The sequence below is a fragment of the Pleurodeles waltl genome, chromosome 7 (genome assembly GCF_031143425.1).
Source record: "Pleurodeles waltl isolate 20211129_DDA chromosome 7, aPleWal1.hap1.20221129, whole genome shotgun sequence".
Taxonomy (NCBI): Eukaryota; Metazoa; Chordata; class Amphibia; order Caudata; family Salamandridae; genus Pleurodeles; species Pleurodeles waltl.
Genome location: NC_090446.1, coordinates 987,389,062 through 987,400,806, shown reverse-complemented (window position 1 = coordinate 987,400,806; position 11,745 = coordinate 987,389,062).

Sequence of the window (11,745 nt, the reverse complement as noted above, 5' to 3'; positions counted from 1 at the left end):
AGAAGAGAGACACATTACGGGACAAAGGACACACCAACTCACAATTTTGACAATATTCAGAAATTATAAATAAATTACCACTTTCACCCATTCGAGCCTCAGAGTCCTTCTTATCACCTAGCCCACTTTAACAATGGTGTCAGAAGTAGGACATTGAAAGGTGATATGAAGGAAACACGGAAAGCATGGGGGAAAAGCCCACCCTGGAGGACATGATCCAGCAACTAGCCGAGGGCCAAAAGCACCTTCAGCTAGTATGGGAGGCACACCAGAGAGAGGCGAAGGAAGATCGGGAAGCCTTACAGAGTGCACTAAAGAGCCAAGCCACCATCATGGCTAATAATCAATTAGTGCACGAGACGGCTCTACAGAAGCTGACGGATACCATCGCAGTCAGTAAAGTGCACCCCAATGTCCCTACCTCTGCCCTTCAGAAGTTCCAAGACGGGGAGGATCCAGATGCGTTCTTCACAAACTTTGAACGGGTGGCCTCCTCTGCCCAATGGCAGAAGAGCGTTGGGGACAGTACATTGCACCGCTTTTAACCGGCATTCTACAAACGGCTTAGGAAGACGCCAACCCGGGAGGCACCACACCCTATAAAGAGATCAAACGAAGTATATTAGAAAGGGTAGGCCATGACTCCGAATATTACAGATTGAGATTTCGGAAGATCAAGTGGGGACAGAGCGAGGATCCCAGGACCTTCTATTTTAAAGTCAAAGACCTCAGATTGAAATGGTTAGGACCCCTGGGAACGGAGAGGGAGGATGTAATCAAGGCAGTAATATTGGAACAATATCTGGAATCTCTTCCCTCATCCACCCGGAGTTGGATAAGACAACACCCAAATGTGAGCACAGACATGGCGGTGGATTTAGCTTCTGCCTACCATAGGTCAGTCGATTTCAAGAACCCCTGCCCTAAGATAACAACCAAACCGACTATTATAGCCTTCAAGTCCTTTTCCCGAAGATCCCCAGAAGAGACAGGGCCTAGCCGCAGTGGAGATATCCCTCCCATGCAACAACCACAATGTTACAGCTGTGGGGAGTGGGGCCACATAGCCAGACTGCGCCCGAGAAAAGGAGAAAGAGCGGAGCACATGGAAATCGGGGTCACTAGGGGAAGGGTCTTGTGTACTGGTAAGGTTAATCCCAAGTACAAACAAACCATTAAAATGTTATGTTATGTTATGTTATTTTTATTTGTACCGCGCACAGCTGCCCCAGCAAAGGGGCGTCCCGGCGCTTTGAGAAGGTAAACACAACACAGCACTAAATAGATGGTCAAGTTATCCTAGCCCTCATAGACTCGGGGTGCAGTCAATCGGTGGTGCGAGCAGATATATTAAATTTCTCAGACCAAACTACCAACCAATGGGTGTCCATCTGTTGCATCCACGGGGACAAAAACAACTACCCTTTGGCACTCGTTCAAGTAGAATGAGAAGAGCATCAAGATCTCCTACCGGTTGGGGTCATGGACCGATTAGTAGAAGAGTGTATTCTGGGGACAGACTATATACGGTTCTCTGAACTTCTAGACAGGGTCAAATCTTGCACCCTGTCCACCGACTGGTGGACAGAAGCACCCTTTCATAACAGCCACATCGAAAATAACCCATGTCGCATCAGACTGACATGACGAGAAAAGAGACAAGCAAAATAAAAATATCTGGCCGCAGGACAAGGAAAGGTCACAGAGAAAGTGGTGGCCAGTACAACCACTCTTTCACAGTCATTTCGAGCTAGTCAGCGAGAAGACCCAACACTATGTCATGCGTGGAGGACCGCAAAATCCGAATCCACGAATGAAGTGGGTCCCTACTTTCTTATCCAAAAGAACCTCTTATATAGGGTCGTCAAATCTAACAATATTGAAAAGAAACAACTAGTAGTACCAGAACCATACCGTATACAGGTCCTTTTTTTGGCACACAACCAACCCGGGGGAGCACTATGGCAGGGAAAAGACCGAGGAATACCTACTAAGAAGATTTTATTAACCCAGGGTCTATGCCCAACTCAGACAATACTGTGCACAGTGCCCTTGGTGTCAACTGATAGATCAAGGACCCCACAGGAAAGCACCACTTCAACCACTTCCTATTATCGAGATTCCCTTCTCCCAGGAAGGTATGGATCTGGTGGGGCCCCGATTACCCTCCACCAAGGGATGCACATATATACTAGTCTTAGTTGATTATGCTACGAGATATCCCGAAGCCATTCCCCTTTCTAGCATGACCACTAAGGCAGTGGCCCAGGCGATGATCACTTTCTTTTCTAGAGTGGGGTTTCCTCAGGAAATCCTGATGGATCAGGGAACACCTTTTATGTCCGCCCTATTGAATCATATCTGTAAGATCCTTGGGATCAAGCAATTAAAAACCTCGGTTTATCATCCCCAAACGGATGGCCTAGTCGAACGCTAAAACCGTACTATCAAGACACTACTCCGAAAGACTGTCTCTGAGTCAGGAAGGGATTGGGACCAGAAGCTCCCTCTAGTCCTATATGCTATAAGGACCCACGAGCAGGCTTCCACCGGACACAGCGCCTTTGAACTAGTCTTTGGGAGACAACCCCGCAATCTATTAGACATGGCAGCAGAACTGTGGGAAGAAGAGGGCGGGGAGGAGAGACCCCTGTTAGAATATGTAAACAAATTGAAAACTCAGCTACAGTCTGTATGGGAGGATGTCCGAAGACACTTAGAAAAAGCCCAAAGCACTCAAAAGAAATATTATGATCAAGGAACAAGAACCCGTTCCTTTCAACCAAACGATAGAGTCCTGATATTAAGACCCTATTCTGAAAACAAACTCTTAGCCAGGTGGGAGGGCCCATACACCGTTTTAAAACCTATATCTGCGGTCACGTACCTGATCGAATTAAAATCAAATCAAATCAAATCAAAAAACATTTATAAAGCGCGCTACTCACCCGTGAGGGTCTCAAGGCGCTAGGGGGAGGGGGTTACTTCTGCTCGAAGAGCCAGGACTTGAGCTGCCTCCGGAATGCGAGGTTGTCCTGGGTGGTCCTGAGGTTGGTGGGGAGGGAATTCCATGTCTTGCCCGCCAGGGAGGAGAAGGATTTCCCACCTGCCGTGGTGCGGCGGATGCGAGGGACAGCGGCGAGTGCGAGGTTGGCGGAGCGAAGTTGACGGGTGGGCGTGTAGAAACTGAGGCGACGGTTGAGGTATTCGGCTCCCTTGTTGTGGAGGGCTTTGTGTGCGTGGGTGAGGAGCCGGAAGGTGATCCTTTTGTTGACGGGAAGCCAGTGCAGGTGTCTCAGGTGGGCGGAGATGTGGCTGTTGCGGGGTATGTCGAAGACGAGGCGGGCGGAGGCGTTTTGTATTCGCTGCAGACGTTTCTGGAGTTTAGCAGTGGTTCCTGCGTACAGGGTGTTTCCGTAGTCCAGGCGGCTCGTGACGAGGTCGTGGGTCACAGTCTTTCTGGTGTCGGCGGGGATCCAGCGGAAGATCTTTCGGAGCATGCAGAGGGTGAGGAAGCAGGAAGATGATACAGCGTTGACTTGCTTGGTCATGGTGAGAAGCGGGTCCAGGATGATTGCGAGGTTGCGTGCGTGGTCTGAGGGGGTTGGTGCAGTGCCTAGGGCCGTGGGCCACCAAGAGTCGTCCCAGGCGGACGGTGTGTTTCCGAGGATGAGGACTTCCGTTTTTTCTGAGTTCATTTTCAGACGGCTGAGTTTCATCCATTCTGCGACGTCTTTCATTCCATCTTGTAGGTTGGTCTTGGCGCCAGTGGGGTCCTTGGTGAGGGAAAGTATCAGCTGAGTGTCGTCGGCGTAGGAGGTGATGTTGATGTTGTGTTTGCGTACGATGTCGGCGAGGGGGCTCATCTAGACATTGAAGAGAGTCGGGCTGAGCGAGGAGCTTCTTGGGACGCCGCAGATAATCTCGGTGGGGTCTGAGTGGAACGGAGGGAGGTAGACTCTTTGGGAGCGGTTAGAGAGGTAAGAGGAGATCCAGTCCAGGGCCAGTCCTTGGATACCGGTGGAGCGCAAGCGGGATGTTAGGGTTCGGTGGCATACGGTGTCGAAGGCAGCCGATAGGTCGAGGAGGATGAGGGCGAGTGTTTCTCCGTTGTCCATCAGAGTTCTGATGTCGTCTGTGACTGAGATGAGGGTGGTTTCTGTGCTGTGATTGGCTCGGAATCCGGACTGAGAGGGGTCGAGTAGGTTGTTGTCTTCAAGGAAGTTGGTAAGTTGCTTGTTGACGGTCTTCTCTATGACTTTGGCAGGGAAGGGGAGGAGCGAGATGGGGCGGAAGTTCTTCAGGTCGCTGGGGTCCGCCGTAGGTTTCTTCAGTAGGGCGTTGACTTCTGCGTGTTTCCAGCTCTCGGGGAAGGTGGCAGAAGCAAACGAGCTGTTGATGATGGTCTGGAGATGCGGGCCGATGATGTCGTCGGCTTTGTTGAAGATGAAGTGTGGGCAGGGGTCCGAGGGGGCACCGGAGTGGATGGAGTTCATGGTAGCTTTGGTCTCCTCCGTGCTGATGTGAGTCCAGGCGTTGAGGGTGATGGCTGGGGTTGTAGGTTCTGTGGTGGTTGGCTGGGTCTGGTGTCCGAAGCTGTCGTGTAGGTCAGTGATCTTACTATGGAAGAAGGTGGTGAGGGAGTTGCAGAAGTCTTGTGAGGGCGTGATGGCGTTGGAGTTGGCGTTAGGATTGGAGAGCTCTTTGACAATGTTGAAGAGTTCTTTGCTGTTGTGAGTGTTCTTGTCCAGTCTGTCTGTGAAGGAAGTTCTTTTGGTGGCGCAGATCAGTTGGTGGTGTTCGCGGGTGACGTTTTTGAGGGCAGACATGTTCGAACTGTTCCGACACCCCAAAAGAACACAGATATATCACGTCAACTTATTTAAAAAATGGGAAGAACCCAATGAAACTCCAACAACGGCAGCTACGGGGTTTTTAGTAACCCCTGAGACAACCCTATGAATGGAATTATTTCCTACAAATCTGGGCGAGATAAGGGAAACACCCCATATCAATATTGATCTTACAGAAGATCAGAAAACCCAGCTTGTGGGCTTATTAAAAACACATCAACAGTTCTTGTCAGGAAGCCCAGGAAGAACCAAGGTAATTCAGCATCACATCAGGACCCCTGAGGGAAAAACAATACGATTACGACCCTACCGTATTCCTGAGGCCCGTAGACACCTCATTGAAGAGGAAGTACAAAAGATGCTAAAACTAAAAGTTATAGAGCCTTCTACTAGCCCATGGTGCTCCCCAGTGGTCATAGTGCCAAAACCTAACGGCTCCATCCGTTTTTGCATTGACTTCCGCCGACTTAACGAAATATCCCTATTTGACACCTATCCCATACCCCGGGTTGACGACTTACTCAAAAAGTTGGGGAAAGTTCGGTATATGTCAACCCTAGACCTAACAAAGGGATATTGGCAAATTCCACTCGCACCCGCAGATAAAGAGAAAACAGCATTTTCCAATCAGTCAGGGCTCTGTCACTTTACAGTTCTTCTTTTCGGTCTACACGGGCTCCTGCCACGTTCCAACGATTAATGGACCACCTGTTAAAACCATTCCAATCTTTTGCGGCAGCATATTTAGACAATATTGTAATATTCAGTAATACATGGGAAGAACATCTACAACACCTACATAATATTTTCCACACCTTGCATAAGGCAGGCCTCACGGCCAATCCTAAGAAATGCAATCTGGGGAACAATCATATTGCATACCTAGGATACTTCATAGGAGATGGTCAGCTACGTCCACAAAAAAATAAAGTAGAGGCTATCCTACAGGTACCCATACCCACTACCAAGAAAGGGCTTCGCTCCTTTTTGGGACTAGTAGGGTATTATCGTCGTTTTATTCCCCAATATTCAACGCTAGCCGCTCCCCTCACTGATCTCCTTAAGAAACAGTACCCGTCGAAATTACCACCCTTTTCAGATACACAGTTATCTAGTTTCCACCAACGGAAGAATTCCCTCACTTCTGAGCCAGTCTTGCGCTGTCCTGATTTTTCCAAAACGTTCCATCTATATGCGGATGCTTCCAATGTAGGGCTAGGGGCTGTTCTCACTCAACCCGACGAGGAGGGACATGACAACCCTATTGTGTACATCTGTTGGAAGTTGCTACCCCGGGAAAGTAACTATCCCATTATCAACTGGGAATGCTTAGCTATTAAGTGGGCAGTGGATAGTCTTAAATATTATCTACTTGGTCGCCCTTTTGTAAAGTTCACGGACTATGCTCCCTTAAAGTGGTTGGCTTTGCATAAAGTCTCCAACTCCCGGGTGCTTCGCTGGTTTATGGAACTCCAGCCCTTTTCCTTTCAGATCTGACATATTCTGGGTTCTCAACAAGGCCCCGCCGACTTTCTGTCACGCTTTCCGGATCCTGCGGTACTGTATCAGTCCCAATCTTGGGATGGGGTGTGTAGCCGGTTGCCTTCCAACGCGGCTCTCGACACCTCCGATTGGCGCTGTTCGCGCTCTACGGAGGAGAGCGTTCCCCGTTGCCGTGGCGACAAGGAGGCCGGCGCCTGCCCCATGACCCCGGATTTCCAGATTCCGGGTGAAGAAAAGAGTGAGAACGGACTACAGCGGGGCGTGAAGGAGGAAGATGCAGAGGAACCTGAGGAGATGGCGGGCGGCGAATCGGAGCAAGACGAGAGAAGATCTGGGAACCTCGACGTTCCCAGAGAGGCAGCGGACCCTGTGGAGAAAGGAAGAAGCGAGGAGACGCGCAGAAACCACCACGTCCCAGGAGGGGCGTGGCTGACCAAGGTACGGTCCTTTTTTTAAAGGACAGCTTACTGAGAAACAGAAGAACTGGGACAGAAGGGAAGAAGGTAGGGACAGTGCGGAGGGGGCTGAGAAGGGGAGCAGCTGGGAGGGGACAGGGAAGTGACGGGAGAAACAGGGAAAAGGACATTAGAGGCAATATTAGCATTGGATCTAGTAGTAACCTTCTGAGCAAATCAAATCAAATCAAAAAACATTTATAAAGCGCGCTACTCACTCGCGAGGGTCTCAAGGCGCACGGGGGAGGGGGTTACTGCTGCTTGAAGAGCCAGGACTTGAGCTGCCTCCGGAATGCGAGGTGGTCCTGGGTGGTCCTGAGGTTGGTGGGGAGGGAATTCCATGTCTTGGCCGCCAGGTAGGAGATGGATTTCCCACCTGCAGTGGTGCGGCGGATGCGAGGGACGGCGGCGAGTGCGAGGTTGGCGGAGCGAAGTTGACGGGTGGGCGTGTAGAAACTGAGGCGACGGTTGAGGTATTCGGGTCCCTTGTTGTGGAGGGCTTTGTGTGCGTGGGTGAGGAGCCGGAAGGTGATCCTTTTGTTGACGGGAATCCAGTGCAGGTGTCTCAGGTGGGCGGAGATGTGGCTGTTGCGGGGTATGTCGAGGACGAGGCGGGCGGAGGCGTTTTGTATTCGCTGCAGACGTTTCTGGAGTTTAGCGGTGGTTCCTGCGTATAGGGTGTTTCCGTAGTCCAGGCGGCTCGTGACGAGGGCGTGGGTCACAGTCTTGCTGGTGTCGGCGGGGATCCAGCGGAAGATCTTTCGGAGCATGCAGAGGGTGAGGAAGCAGGAAGATGATACAGCGTTGACTTGCTTGGTCATGGTGAGAAGCGGTTCCAGGGTGATTGCGAGGTTGCGTGCGTGGTCTGAGGGTGTTGGTGCGGTGCCTAGGGCCGTGGGACACCAAGAGTCGTCCCAGGCGGACGGGGTGTTTCCCAGGATGAGGACTTCCGTTTTTTCTGAGTTCAGTTTCAGACGGCTGAGTTTCATCCATTCTGCGACATCTTTCATTCCATCTTGCAGGTTGGTCTTGGCGCCAGTGGGGTCCTTAGTGAGGGAAAGTATCAGCTGAGTGTCGTCGGCGTAGGAGGTGATGTTGATGTTGTGTTTGCGTACGATGTCGGCGAGGGGGCTCATGTAGACATTGAAGAGAGTCGGGCTGAGCGAGGAGCTTTGTGGGACGCCGCAGATGATCTTGGTGGGGTCTGAGCGGAACGGAGGGAGGTAGACTCTTTGGGAGCGGTTAGAGAGGTAAGAGGAGATCCAGTCCAGGGCCAGTCCTTGGATACCGGTGTAGCGCAGGCAGGATGTTAGGGTTCGGTGGCATACGGTGTCGAAGGCAGCCGATAGGTCGAGGAGGATGAGGGCGACTGTTTCTCCGTTGTCCATCATAGTTCTGATGTCGTCTGTGACTGAGATGAGGGCGGTTTCTGTGCTGTGATTGGCTCGGAATCCGGACTGAGAGGGGTCGAGTAGGTTGTTGTCTTCAAGGAAGTTGGTAAGTTGCTTGTTGACGGTCTTCTCTATGACTTTGGCAGGGAAGGGGAGGAGCGAGATGGGGCGGAAGTTCTTCAGGTCGCTGGGGTCCGCCGTAGGTTTCTTCAGTAGGGCGTTGACTTCTGCGTGTTTCCAGCTCTCGGGGAAGGTGGCAGAAGCAAACGAGCTGTTGATGATAGTCTGGAGATGCGGGGCGATGATGTTGTCGGCTTTGTTGAAGATGAAGTGTGGGCAGGGGTCCAAGGGGGCACCGGAGTGGATGGAGTTCATGGTAGCTTTGGTCTCCTCCATGCTGATGTGAGTCCAGGCGATGAGGGTGATGGCTGGGGTTGTAGGTTCTGTGGTGGTTGGCTGGGTCTGGTGTCCGAAGCTGTCGTGTAGGTTGGTGATCTTACGATGGAAGAAGGTGGCGAGGGAGTTGCAGAGGTCTTGTGAGGGCGTGATGGCATTGGAGTTGGCGTTAGGATTGGAGAGCTCTTTGACAATGTTGAAGAGTTCTTTGCTGTTGTGAGTGTTCTTGTCCAGTCTGTCTGTGAAGGAAGTTCTTTTAGTGGCGTGGATCAGTTGGTGGTGTTCGCGGGTGGCGTTTTTGAGGGCAGACATGTTCGAACTGTTCCGACACCCCAAAAGAACACAGATATATCACGTCAACTTGTTAAAAAAATGGGAAGAACCCAATGAAACTCCAACAACGGCAGCTATGGGGTTTTTAGTAACCCCTGAGACAACCCTATGAATGGAATTATTTCCTACAAATCTGGGCGAGATAAGGGAAACACCCCATACCAATATCGATCTTACAGAAGATCAGAAAACCCAGCTTGTGGGCTTATTAAAAACACATCAACAGTTCTTTTCAGGAAGCCCAGGAAGAACCAAGGTAATTCAGCATCACATCAGGACCCCTGAGGGAAAAACGATACGATTACGACCCTACCGTATTCCTGAGGTCCGTAGACACCTCATTGAAGAGGAAGTACAAAAGATGCTAAAACTAAAAGTTATAGAGCCTTCTACTAGCCCATGGTGCTCCCCAGTGGTCATAGTGCCAAAACCCAATGGCTCCATCCGTTTTTGCATTGACTTCCGCCGACTTAATGAAATATCCCTTTTTGACACCTATCCCATACCCCGGGTCGACGACTTACTCAAAAAGTTGGGGAAAGCTCGGTATATGTCAACCCTAGACCTAACAAAGGGATATTGGCAAATTCCACCCGCACCCGCAGATAAAGAGAAAACAGCATTTTCCACTCAGTCAGGGCTCTATCACTTTACAATTCTTCCTTTCGGTCTACACGGGCTCCTGCCACATTCCAACGATTAATGGACCACCTGTTAAAACCATTGCAATCTTTTGCAGCAGCATATTTAGACGATATTGTAATATTCAGTAATACATGGGAAGAACATCTACAACACCTACATAATATTTTCCACACCTTGCATAAGGCGGGCCTCACGGCCAATCCTAAGAAATGCAATCTGGGGAACAATCACATTGCATACCTAGGATACTTCATAGGAGATGGTCAGCTACGTCCTCAAAAAAATAAAGTAGAGGCTATCCTACAGGTACCCATACCCACTACCAAGAAAGGGCTTCGCTCCTTTTTGGGTCAAGTAGGGTATTATCGTCGTTTTATTCCCCAATATTCAACGCTAGCCGCTCCCCTCACTGATCTCCTTAAGAAACAATACCCGTCAAAATTACCACCCTTTTCAGATACACAGTTATCTAGTTTCCACCAACTGAAGAATTCCCTCACTTCTGAGCCAGTCTTGCGCTGTCCTGATTTTTCCAAAACGTTTCATCTATATGCAGATGCTTCCAATGTAGGGCTAGGGGCTGTTCTCACTCAACCCGACGAGGAAGGACATGACCACCCTATTGTGTACATCTGTTGGAAGTTGCTACCCCGGGAAAGTAACTATCCCATTATCGACTGGGAATGCTTAGCTATTAAGTGGGCAGTGGATAGTCTGAAATATTATCTACTTGGTCGCCCTTTTGTACTGTTCACGGACCATGCTCCCTTAACGTGGTTGGCTTCGCATAAAGTCTCCAACTCCCGGGTGCTTCGCTGGTTTATGGAACTCCAGCCCTTTTCCTTTAAGATCCGACATATTCCGGGTTCTCAACAAGGCCCGCCGACTTTCTATCACGCTTTCCGGATCCTGCGGTACTGTATCAGTCCCGATCTTGGGATGGGATGTGTAGCCAGTTGTCTTCTAACGAGGCTCTCGACACCTCCGATTGGCGCTGTTCGCGCTCTACGGAGGAGAGCGTTCCCCGTTGCCGTGGCGACAAGGAGGCCGGCGCCTGCCCCATGACCCCGGATTTCCGGATTCCGGATGAAGAAAAGAGTGAGAACTGACTACAGCGGGGCGCGAAGGACGAAGACGCGGAGGAACCTGAGGAGACGGCAGGCGGCGAATCGGAGCAAGACGAGAGAAGATCTGGGAACCTCGACATTCCCAGAGAGGCAGCGGACCCTGTGGAGAAAGGAAGAAGCGAGGAGACATGCAGAAACCGCCACGTCCCAGGAGGGGCATGGCTGTCCAAGGTACGGTCCTTTTTTTAAAGGACAGCTTACTGAGAAACAGAAGAACTGGGACAGAAGGGAAGAGGGTAGGGACAGTGCGGAGGGGGCTGAGAAGGGGAGCAGCTGGGAGGGGACAGGGAAGTGACGGGAGAAACAGGGAAAAGGACATTAGAGGCAATATTACATTGGATCTAGTAGTAACCTTCTGAGCCCTTAAATGCAAGTCATTCTGCTTGGTGAGACACAAAAAGGGTGATTGTATATTCACCTTCTTGTTCCTGCCTTACCACACACACACTCGGGTTCTCTCTCTCTCTCTCTCCCTTCTAGTCTAACGCTCTTACGGTCTATGTAACTCCATGCCCTGACTTACCTTCCCTTTCGTTCCTTTTCCGGTGCGTTTTGGGAGTCTGACAGAGGATCGTCGCCGGTCAAGAGGGGAGCTGGGAAGAAAAGACAAGAGAGACATATTACGGGACAAAGGACACACCAACTCACAATTTTGACAATATTCAGAAATTATAAATAAATTACCACTTTCACCCATTCGAGCCTCAGAGTCCTTCTCATCACCTAGCCCACTGTAACATTCCCCTTCACCTTAGACAAACATTCTTTTTGTCTGAACTGTTTGTTGCCGGTAATTTGTTTCATCATTGTAGGCAAAAGTGGCTGTGGCACATCACTGACATTTGTTTGTGTCATACCACCAGATGCAGTAGCACTAGACTGTAGTGACACTGTAATCAGGGACAGTTGTACTGCCATCTGTCTGTGTGTTGCATTATATGAAGTATGCTTCCTTTTGAGAGCTAGGGGATATGGCTCCAGCTGATGACATCAACCAGATCCAGTTTTGCCTATTTAACAGGACAGTGCCTGATATGTCCAT